This window comes from Triticum aestivum, chromosome 3B (genome assembly GCF_018294505.1).
Source record: "Triticum aestivum cultivar Chinese Spring chromosome 3B, IWGSC CS RefSeq v2.1, whole genome shotgun sequence".
NCBI lineage: Eukaryota > Viridiplantae > Streptophyta > Magnoliopsida > Poales > Poaceae > Triticum > Triticum aestivum.
The window spans coordinates 777,642,602-777,652,771 of NC_057801.1; the positions used below are offsets into that span (position 1 = coordinate 777,642,602).

Below are 10,170 nucleotides of genomic sequence, written 5' to 3' on the forward strand. Positions count from 1 at the left end.
TGAGAGCACATTATTTTTCGACATCCTTTAGATGACCACAATTTTTTCTAGTGGCCTGTATTACAAATTTAAGGTACCATGCCAAGTTGTTTCAGTTTCGACATAATTTGTATTTTTTCTAGTTCGGTAAAAAAGGCTGATAAATGGTCGAACGTGTCGCAACTTGATACGGTGTAGGAAATCATTCAAACATAGCATGTATGACTACCATGGGCATGCCCACCTATTTGGAAAAGTTTGGGTCAGTCCTGAGATAAATATCATGTTCAATGGAGATCGTACAGGTAAGCCAGAAGGGTCCGTTTGGGAGCATCTTGTTTCTCGACATCCCTTAAATGACCACAATTTTTTTCTTGGCCTTGTATGACCAATTCAAGACACCATATCAAATTGTTTGGATTTCCGACAAGTTTTGCATTTTTTGGACAAGATAAATTTCATTGAGTTATGACATTTTATGCATTTTTAAGGTTTCCCTGGTGAAACACCCCCAAAACACTAGTCGAACGTGACACAACGTGTGTTCGTTAACCGAGTTCTTTCAAATTTTGCATGGAGGCCTGCCATGAGTATGCCCACATGCTAGCAAAATTTGGTGTTATTTCATGCATGGCAAGAAGCACACCGTGTTCAAAGATGGTGGTTCGGCTAGGCCGGTAGGGCAAGTCTAGACACACTTTTTTTTCACATCAATACAATGGACCCAAACTTTTCACCCTAGTATCACCATGCCGAGCATTCATGATAAATATCATTGAGTTCTGGCATTTTATGCATTGTCTAGCGTTTTTCCAGTGAAAAAACCCTAAAATACTAGACGAATGTAACACAACGTGTGTTAGGTATTTGAATTCCTTCAACTTTTGCATGGAGGCATGCCATGAGCATGTGCACATGTTGACAAAAATTTGATGTCATTTCATGCATGCAAAGAGCACACCATGTTCAAAGGTGGTGGTTCGGGTTGGCCGGTAGGGCAAGTCTGGATGCACTTTTTTCACATCAATAAAATGGACCCACTTTTTTCCACATACTAGAATCACAATGCCAAGCATCCATGATAAATTTCATTGAGTTATGACATTCTATACATTTTCTAGGGTTTTTCCAATGAAAAACCCAAAAAAACACTAGCCAAATGTGACACAACATACGTTCGCTGTCTGAATTCCTTCAAATTTTGCATGGAGGCCTACTATGAGCATGCCCACATGCTGGTAAAACTTTGTGTCATTTCGTACATATCAAGAAGCACATCATCTTCAATGGTAGTGGTTTGGGTAGGCCAGTAAGGCAAGGCTTTTGTTATTTGCAACATCTGTCATTATCAACCAACATGAACATTTTCTTCTATCCGAATTATTTCTTGAAATTTGTCAACAATTTTGTAATTTCAAATTGTGTATCAAAAATTTATAATCATGATTTTTTCCCAAAATTGTTAATAAATCCCCAAATATTGATGATGTACACAAATTGCAAACCACATACTCCCTCCGTCCGAAAAAACTTGTCCTAAGTTTGTCCCTCAAATGGATGTATCTAGCACTATGGATGTATCTAGCACTAGGTAGTGCTAGATACATCCATTTGATGGACAAGCTTTTTCAGACGGTAGGAGTACTTTTTCTAAAAAAAATCCAAATTTTAGAAACACAAACAATTACTTATTTTATGAACAAAAAAAATTCAAAAATGGGAACACTTTTTGAAATTCCAGAACATTTATATAATTTCAGAAAAATATTTGAAAATAATAACATTTTTTGGTATTCCAAAAATATTTCAAAATTTAAAGAAGGTATTAAAATGACTAGGAAAGTTCAAAAGAGAAAAAAATGAAATTAAAAAAAAATAATATAAAAAAATAGAATAGAAAAAAATACTCTCAGGCCTTTCCCAATCGGGCGACAAAATCACTTCCATCGGGTACGTGTTTGGGAAGCACACGATTTGAAAAACGTTGATCAATTTGGAAAAGAATGTTTATAAATTTAAAAAAATTACAGGCTTTTAAAGAACATTTTTAAAAGTTAAAAGAGTTTCTGGACATGGAAAAAATTAATAAATTTGATAACAAAGTTTGCAAATATATGAAAATATTGACGAATTTAAATGAAAAATGTCGGGGTTGGGCGGCTGGTTCTCTCTCAGAGTACCTTTTTCGATATCGTTCGAATGGACCAAGTTTTTTCTTTGGCCATGTATTCACCATTCCAAGGCAACATGCCAAGTTTTTGTGATTTCGAAAATTCTGCATTTTCAAATAATGTTCGTGCTTTCAATTTATATGGGATTTATAAAATAATCTTGTATTCAAAAAATTTCAACACAAATACAAAAAATGTTTGCGGAAATTCAAAATAAATTGGTTTCAAATGTTTGTTCACATTTTCTGATTTTTAGTTGAAATTTCAAGTTTCGTAGTATTTCTCTAAAAAAGTTCGTGTTCAAAATTTGTTTGTTCTTTTTAAAATATGTTTGTGTTACGACATTCTGAGCAATTTTGAAAGACACAAACAATTTTTTGACATATCTGTACAATTTTTCAGAAATGCGAATATTTGTACTTTATGAAAACTGTTTTTAAAAAGCGAATATTTTTTTAAATTCTGCACAAAACTTTATAATAGTGAACATTTAAAAAAAGGCAAAACAAACAGAAAAAATAGAAAAGAAATAGTGATAAAAGGACCGATTCAACAAGGGGCCGGCCCAACCGCAAATTGAAGTAGAAGAAAACAGAGAAAAAAAAAGTAAATAAGCGCATGTATTAGGAGCTCCTAGTTGGTTAGTGTGGTCCTTCTTAGACTAAGAGGTGTTGAGTTTGATTCTTGTTACTTGCATTCTTTTTTTCTTTTAAAAAGAAAGAGAAAAAACAGCCGTGTATATGTATGCAGGCCCCATATCGGCTCGGGTGAAAATACCATCCTACCCTTTATTTTGAAGGGGTATAGAAAGATCTCAGCCGTCAATGTGTCTAGGGAGAGTGTACCGAAGCAAGTGTCTTTTTCTCTGTTTAAAATTTGTTCTAAAAGCCAAATCAAAATACACATATAGTTTGAACATTCTAGGCATACACTATATTTCTGGGACAAATAAAACATCTCATAAGGGCAACTCCAACGCACGACCCCAAATGGCCCGCCCGTATCCGTTTGGAGGTAAACGGACAAAGCAGGTCCTCCAAAGCATAGGGGCAAACAGACCCCGGTCCGTTTTCTGTCCGCTTTCGACCCATTCCTGGCCCAAGTTTGAGCCGAGTTTGCGGCCGAACGGACAGCCCGCGGACGGGCGGGATGCGCGCCCTTGTCCTCCCCTTGCCCGCCCGCCGGTGGCACCGGCAGCCACTTTTCCTCCCTTTCCTCCAAAACGCTCCTGCGCCCCGCCCTCTACTCTCGCACACCCCGCCCTTCCCCCTCCCTCCATCCACCATGGCAGATGAGGCGTATCCCATCGACCCATCCGCTGCCACTTGGCCCGCGACGGAGAAAAAGAAGCCTGTGAAGAAGCCTCAATCGGAGCTCACGCCGGCGGAGCTCACCAAGCTCGATGCCGAATCGGCCAAGTTGAGGAATCGGCAAACTGTCAAGGCACAGAAGAAGGACGCCGTCGAGTATGCCGTCGAGTGCGCCGTGCGACGTAGCACCAGACCGATGTCGACGACAAGGAGTCCGTCGTTGCCAAGGTGCATGCCCTCCTCATGTTGGGTATGTGCCACCCCCCGTCGGCGTTTCTCTCGGCCGCTGCCATGGCCGCGGCCAGCACAAGCTCCTTGGCCCATCGTCCGCCGCAACACCATTCCCCAGCTCGTCCGTCACACACGAAACACCAGATGGTCGTGCTCCGCCGCTACACGGCCATGGGAAGACACGATTCTCCACATCGCTGGACTGCATTGTGGTCGATCCGGCCACACACGCATGTGTCATCGACCTCAACATCACTCCAGGGTACAGTGGCGCTCGCCAGCCGTCCAACAGAGCGCAAAGGAAGCAGCCGCGGTCGTTCGCTTCGGCTCACATGGCCGGCGCCTGCAGGCTATTCAATGACCCTGAGTACGCCTCGTCCATGCAGAACGCCATCTTCGAGGGCCGTGGTGAGGCATTCCATGTCGACGACCAAGAGCAAGCTTTTGATCCCGACGCGACCCAAAGTCAGGACAACCGCGGTACGTATGATGACACTCAATTCACCGGTCATGATGATGAGGACGACCATGGCAACTCATGGCATGAAGATGATGACTTGTATTGTGGAGATGAAGAAGAAGAGGTCGACATTTCCGCGGAGCCATTGTTGTTTATCGATGAGCTCACCCAAAGGGCCGAAGCACAAAATAGGAGGCAAAGCATTCGCATGGGATCATACAGCCTAGCTGAGGACACTTTGATTTGCGAGAGTTGGAAGGAAATCAGCCAAGATCCAATAAAAGTTGCCGAGCAAAAAGGAGACGTCTTTTGGACAAGAGTTCACAAGAACTTTCATGAACGGAGAAAGTTTGCCCCGTACCAATTCACAAGCACCCGCTACACCAATTCAATCCAAAAGAGGTGGGGATTCATCCAATAAGAGTGCAACAAATATTGTGCCGCGCTTGAGAGCGTCAAAGCCTGTCCTGTGAGCGGCCTAGGCCTTGGTGACTTGGTATGAACCTCTCATTTTTTTCATCACGTGTCCATTCATGTTGGCATGCCATTTAAGTTTAATGCATTGTATGCCATTTTATTTTACAATTGTGGCCGCATGTTTGATTGTGTAGGCATTCCAATCTTTGGAAGCCTTCAAGGCCCGTCACAAGAACAAGCCGTTCACTCTCACGCATTGTTGGGTGCTCATCAAATATTGCCCAAAGTTCAAAGACCAATATGCCGTTCTTAAGAAGAAGAAAGGAGGGAAGGCAGTCGTGGCCGATGAGGTAGACTTGCTCAAGAGGCCGAGGGGCATAAAAAACTCGAAGGCCGACGAGAAGCATGATGCGTTGTCCATTGCCCTGCAAGGAACTTTGGAGGAGATGATGAGCAAAAAGGATGCGAGGGAGGAGAGGAAGACCAAAGGGCATGAGGAGCAAATGAAGATATATCTAGATCTCCAAATGAAGAAGCTTGACATGGAGGAGACCGTGAAGAGAGGAAGCTTGACATCGAGGACGCCGCTCAACTCAAAAAACTAGAGATCGAGGCCACCAATGCCGAGACAAAAGCCAAGGAGGTGGCATCACGTTGATGAGCATCGGCAAGAACAACATGTCACCAGAGAGAAAGGCTTGGTTCGCGAACTGGTAGAAGGAGATGTTTGCCCGCGATGCCTGAACTAGGTGAGACCTCGACCGCGATGGCGGTCCATTTTGAAGGCTAGCTATTGTGCCGGCCGTTGACTTTGTTGCCGGTGACAAAACTTGTCTATTTTAAAGACTAGTGTGTTGGCCGATGGCTTTGTTGCCAGTGCCAAACTTGGGTGACCATTCTATAGGACGCTGGCTTTGTTGCGGCATGATCTAGCGTGAACATGGCCGCTGACGTGAATTATGGCCGCTGCCATTTAGCTACATCTTTTTGTTTGCATGCACAGCGGACGAGATGCTGACGGGTGTCGGGCGCCGGCTCATCCACAAATCTGGGCGTTGGAGTTGCCATCAGTCATAAGTACTAACTGATGGATTTGTAATGTACTCCTTGTGGGTGCTGGAGCTCCACTGAGATATATCCAAACCCAGTAATATGAAGCCAAGTTCGAAATGTTGCTCCATTTATAGGATCAGCCGGACCAGAGCCCTCCATCTCCCCCGGCATGGTAGCTTACTCGATCACAGCTGTGGTGCACGCTCAGGTTGACCCTACATGTTGCTCCAGCTCCAGTTGACCCCCTGTGTTGCCATCCAAACCCGGGACAGTGATGCGGCCTCTGCTACCACCACAGCTTACATCATTGAGCGCCCCAACACAAGCACGTAGAAGAATTAGTTCTCAGAGTTCGGTGAGGATGGCGAGCAGTATAGGGGAATAGGGCATAATGCTAAATCACTCTTTGCATTGTTTGTCGTAGGTGTAAATTATACCACGAGTGATTGTCTTTCTTCTGTTCATGTAGCTGGTCATTGGTACTCCCTCCGTAAAAAAATATAAAAGCGTTTAGATCACTAGTCTGTTATCTTGTTCTATAGTTTGGTGTTCGCCAACTTGGTATACTGACCGTTGTAGCATTGCACTCTGCTTCTAGTGAAATACGTGCACTGTGTGTTCTCGAAATCAGCATCGGACCCGCTTCTCCTGGATTAAATATGTGTTCTTGCAAGAAACATCGGACTACTTTAAGTATTGCAATACATTTTATCAACAAGGTAAATGAAAAAATACAGTCAGTAGCCAAATTTAGTAAATCAAATACTGAGGAGGTAATTTTCTTTCAATTTGTTTTGGATGGAGATATATTTAAGATCAAGTACTGCTTATCTGGTTAGCTTGTAGTTCATGACTAGCAAAGCCCGCGCGGCGGCACGCCGCGCCCATCTATATGGTGTCTCTATACAGATTGTATTTACTATGTACAGTAAGTTTTATTAGTTTAAGATAGGAGAATCATGTATGTAAAAATATGGATGTAGTAAGATAACCTGGAAAGAGGCATATTTGTTGCCATCATGCATGCTCGCATGCTGCATGTAGATAAACAGAGAAATGCACGTTGATAGATCTTTGATACGGCTCATTTATTCTTGCCGTACCTGGCCCGTTCTACAAAGCAAAGGGTATATGATGATGCTGTTACAATAAGAAGCTGCCCGGATGATCATACTTCCAGTAGAGCACACATTTGTATTCTCGAACGGTCAGTACATGCATGTAGTGTACATGCTGGCCCATCAAAATAATTACATTAGGATACTATATAACACACCAACCATCATCTATAGGCGTAGGATAACTTCTTTGTAAACTACATTTCTTTGTCTCGGAAGCTGGACATCCACAGTCGTCCTCAATCAGGAACTTGAGACCACCACGCGAAGTAACAGCGACACTGCAACATACAATTGCCCGTGCAAAAACAAAGGCCCTCGTAAATACACCCACAACTTATATAAGGTTTGTCCTTGGCTATTATTGATTGTCATTGCATAGCACAATCTTATTGGAAATTGACACCATCGCAGCGTGAATGGCCACTTAGACCCTGCTGAATTCAGAACTATACGTGGAACGCACACACGCTGCCCTTTATTAGAACCAGTTATAGTTTTTCCCTCTAAAACCCTATCACCCATCCGGGTAATAAATCAAACGTGTTCCATTGCATAAACCCAATGATTGATTAATATTTCTGAGAAGCATAACAGAAACACCAACCTGAGCGGTCGGACCACCAGACACATCCGAAGAACCTCCTAAAAGAATATGCGTACAACATGAACCAAGCAAAACATAACCTCCCGCGTCGACAAACAAGTATAACTTATTGGTAAACTAATACCAGGAAACACAGTCGGACAACCAACAATAGGATCAACAATAAATTACGCAGCGTCCCGACCATCAAATCCAGATGAAGAATTACCTGCGCGCAAGAAAAATATTATAAATAAATGAAAGCGTAGATTAAAACAGTCGACCAGTAACTTACTTGCAAGTAGATAGCTCACACAGAATATGAATTAGTATAAAGAAACACATGCACGTTGTAACATCAGCCTACACTACTGCATGCACGTAGTGCCTGATAACCGGAAAGCAAGCTCGCATGAACTGCTAATCCATCGACAAAGGACCCACCAAACATTTTTTTCATTATAAGAAATACTAATGCAATCCACTGGAGAAGTGCCGGATCACACACATGCACGCAGTCACATCAACCTACACAGCTGCATGCATGCATGCACTCGCAGATCACCAAAGCATTTTCCTAAACAGATGTAGTTGCGTCAACTCACCGGCAACAAAACCAACAGGATGCTTTCCTAAACGAATCTCTCGGCGCCGACGGCGCAATTCACCGGCGGACGCAGGGGCGGACCCAGGACAAAAATGTCCCGGTGTCCCATGTCTATCCCATACTCCACTTGTGGATATCAAACAATAATATGAATATATTAATACACTTAACAGTTCAATATGTATAGAAAGCCATGTAATAGTAAAAATACTTACACAAATCCAAAATGACAAGTTTGAATTAAAATGGTAGTTGATAGGAGGGAAATGAACAATAGTGGATCATCGAGTCTCCAAGAAAAATGCGGCATTAGGTGTCAATTGTCTACAAATAAACAAAATCACTTAGTATAATCATTATGTAAACTTGCGTAATCGAAAAAAACTGAAAAGTTAAGATCATTACTTTCAAAATGGGATATGCATCATTTAGTTAATGTGAGGGGGCAATATCTTTACCTTGAATCAATTTTAGGTCCCCCTTTTCCCTAGAAACCTTGCCATAAAATCTGCTAACCTATAATTTGTCAAATACTATGTGAGCATTACTTTAGATGCAGAAAGAAGAAATGAATTATGAAGTCACATGTACAAGCTACTTGGATTTCACACAGTTATAGAATGAATCAATTAAACCTGCTTGTGCATCCGGCCGGCGCTCCAAGAATATTGCAATCTCCTCCGCACGCAATGAATAGTTATTCCAAATTCCAAATAATTCAATTCCCAACAGGCCAACAATTCTCAAATACCTAGCCGGATACCCTAGTCCAACTGCCCTACAGTTTGAGAAACGAGAATTAGGGATTCTAAAAAAGAAGCGAAAATCGAATTTCCTAAAGAGGTGCATCGCAGTGGAGATTTGGTGCAGAAATCATCATACCTATTTTTTCTCGATTGCTCCGGCGACTTGAGTTGACAGGATCTGCGACACGAGTACGCCGAACTGACGAGGGAAGAAAGTGCGGCGCACGGGGTCTGTTTGTTGCGCGAGCAGAGGAAGAGGCGAATATACCGTATCCATCCAGAGATCGATTGATTTTTTTTTTAGACAACCCAGAGATCGATTGATGGATGTGGTCCTGGCTGCATCGGTCGCAGGGCCAGGCACTCGCTGCTGGACTGGGCCTCGACGCCTCGCCTCGCAATGCTTGGAATTTCCCAATGGCCTGGCTCTACCGGTGTCCATGTAATTAAACATGGGGTGTCACATCCGTATATGGGCTGCATATAGAAGGCAAGATCAAAACTTACCCGGTGTCCTGAACATCGAAATTACAGGACTGAAAAGATAGGATAATCCTATGCAAAAAACCAGCGCCTGGCCCTCTTCACTAAGGAAAAGGAGACAGATCACCTCTTCATCCGAGCTCGACGCGGCTCCATCGCTGATCAGCAGCTTTACGGACCTTCAAAGTAGTTTCCTGAAGCACAACCATTGCCGTTGAAAGAATCAGACGGGGGCAACGTGTCCTCTGACACGCCATCAAACTCCAGAACTGACACACCCGCATGACTACTACGACGTCGGAGGAGAAAACCAGAACTGTCAGCCTTCAACCACAAACCCAGCACAAGATGCACCATCTTCCAGTTGTCACTTGTGTAGACAAGCGTCTGCGCGTATTTCTGGACGACAAAACCTCCCTGCTCCACCATGACGTCGGAGACGCAGCAACGGGGACTGAAGGAGAGACACACCTGATGAAGTCGCCGCCACCGCCTCGCCGACACTATCCATGAACCCTAACATCGCCGATCTGAAGGATCGACAAACACACGATGCCACCAACTTCGAGACGCCGCCATGAAGGACACTGCCGGTGTGGGAGTGGAGTTGAGGCAGATTTATTCATCCGGGCGCCGCTCCCACCACCCCAACGACGCACCACGACCTACAAATCCAAACCCTAACTACAGAGCGGAGGAACGACCCCCTCCCTCCTGCTGCCTGAGCAGCACCCGGAGAGAGAGGGGGCCAGTGCTCTCGCCGGTGGAGATCGGTGGAAAAAGATCGCCTCCCTAGTCGCCTCGCCCATGGCGGCATCTAGGGTAGGGAAACGCTTCGATAGGAAAAGCTGCTACGTCCCGGCGGATGAACTCTGAGCTGTAGCCCTTGCAGAAAACGACCGAACAAATACCTAATTATACATCGAATACGCAGGAGAGATTAACAAAAGGCCACCGATTAAGCCAAACCTACCAGCATGTGCGAAGCCAGCGGGATGACGACCACCAT

At 43.9% G+C, this 10,170-nt stretch overlaps 1 long non-coding RNA gene across 1 annotated transcript; it reads right to left on the reverse strand.

Moving 5' to 3' along the window:
- Positions 1 to 8,138: 8,138 nt before the first annotated feature.
- Positions 8,139 to 8,953, reverse strand: LOC123066524 (uncharacterized). The gene is made up of 4 exons (XR_006431365.1): positions 8,815 to 8,953; positions 8,568 to 8,710; positions 8,391 to 8,448; positions 8,139 to 8,256 (listed from the first exon to the last, which is right to left on the reverse strand). It is a non-coding gene; the product is annotated as an uncharacterized lncRNA (long non-coding RNA).
- Positions 8,954 to 10,170: the final 1,217 nt, after the last annotated feature.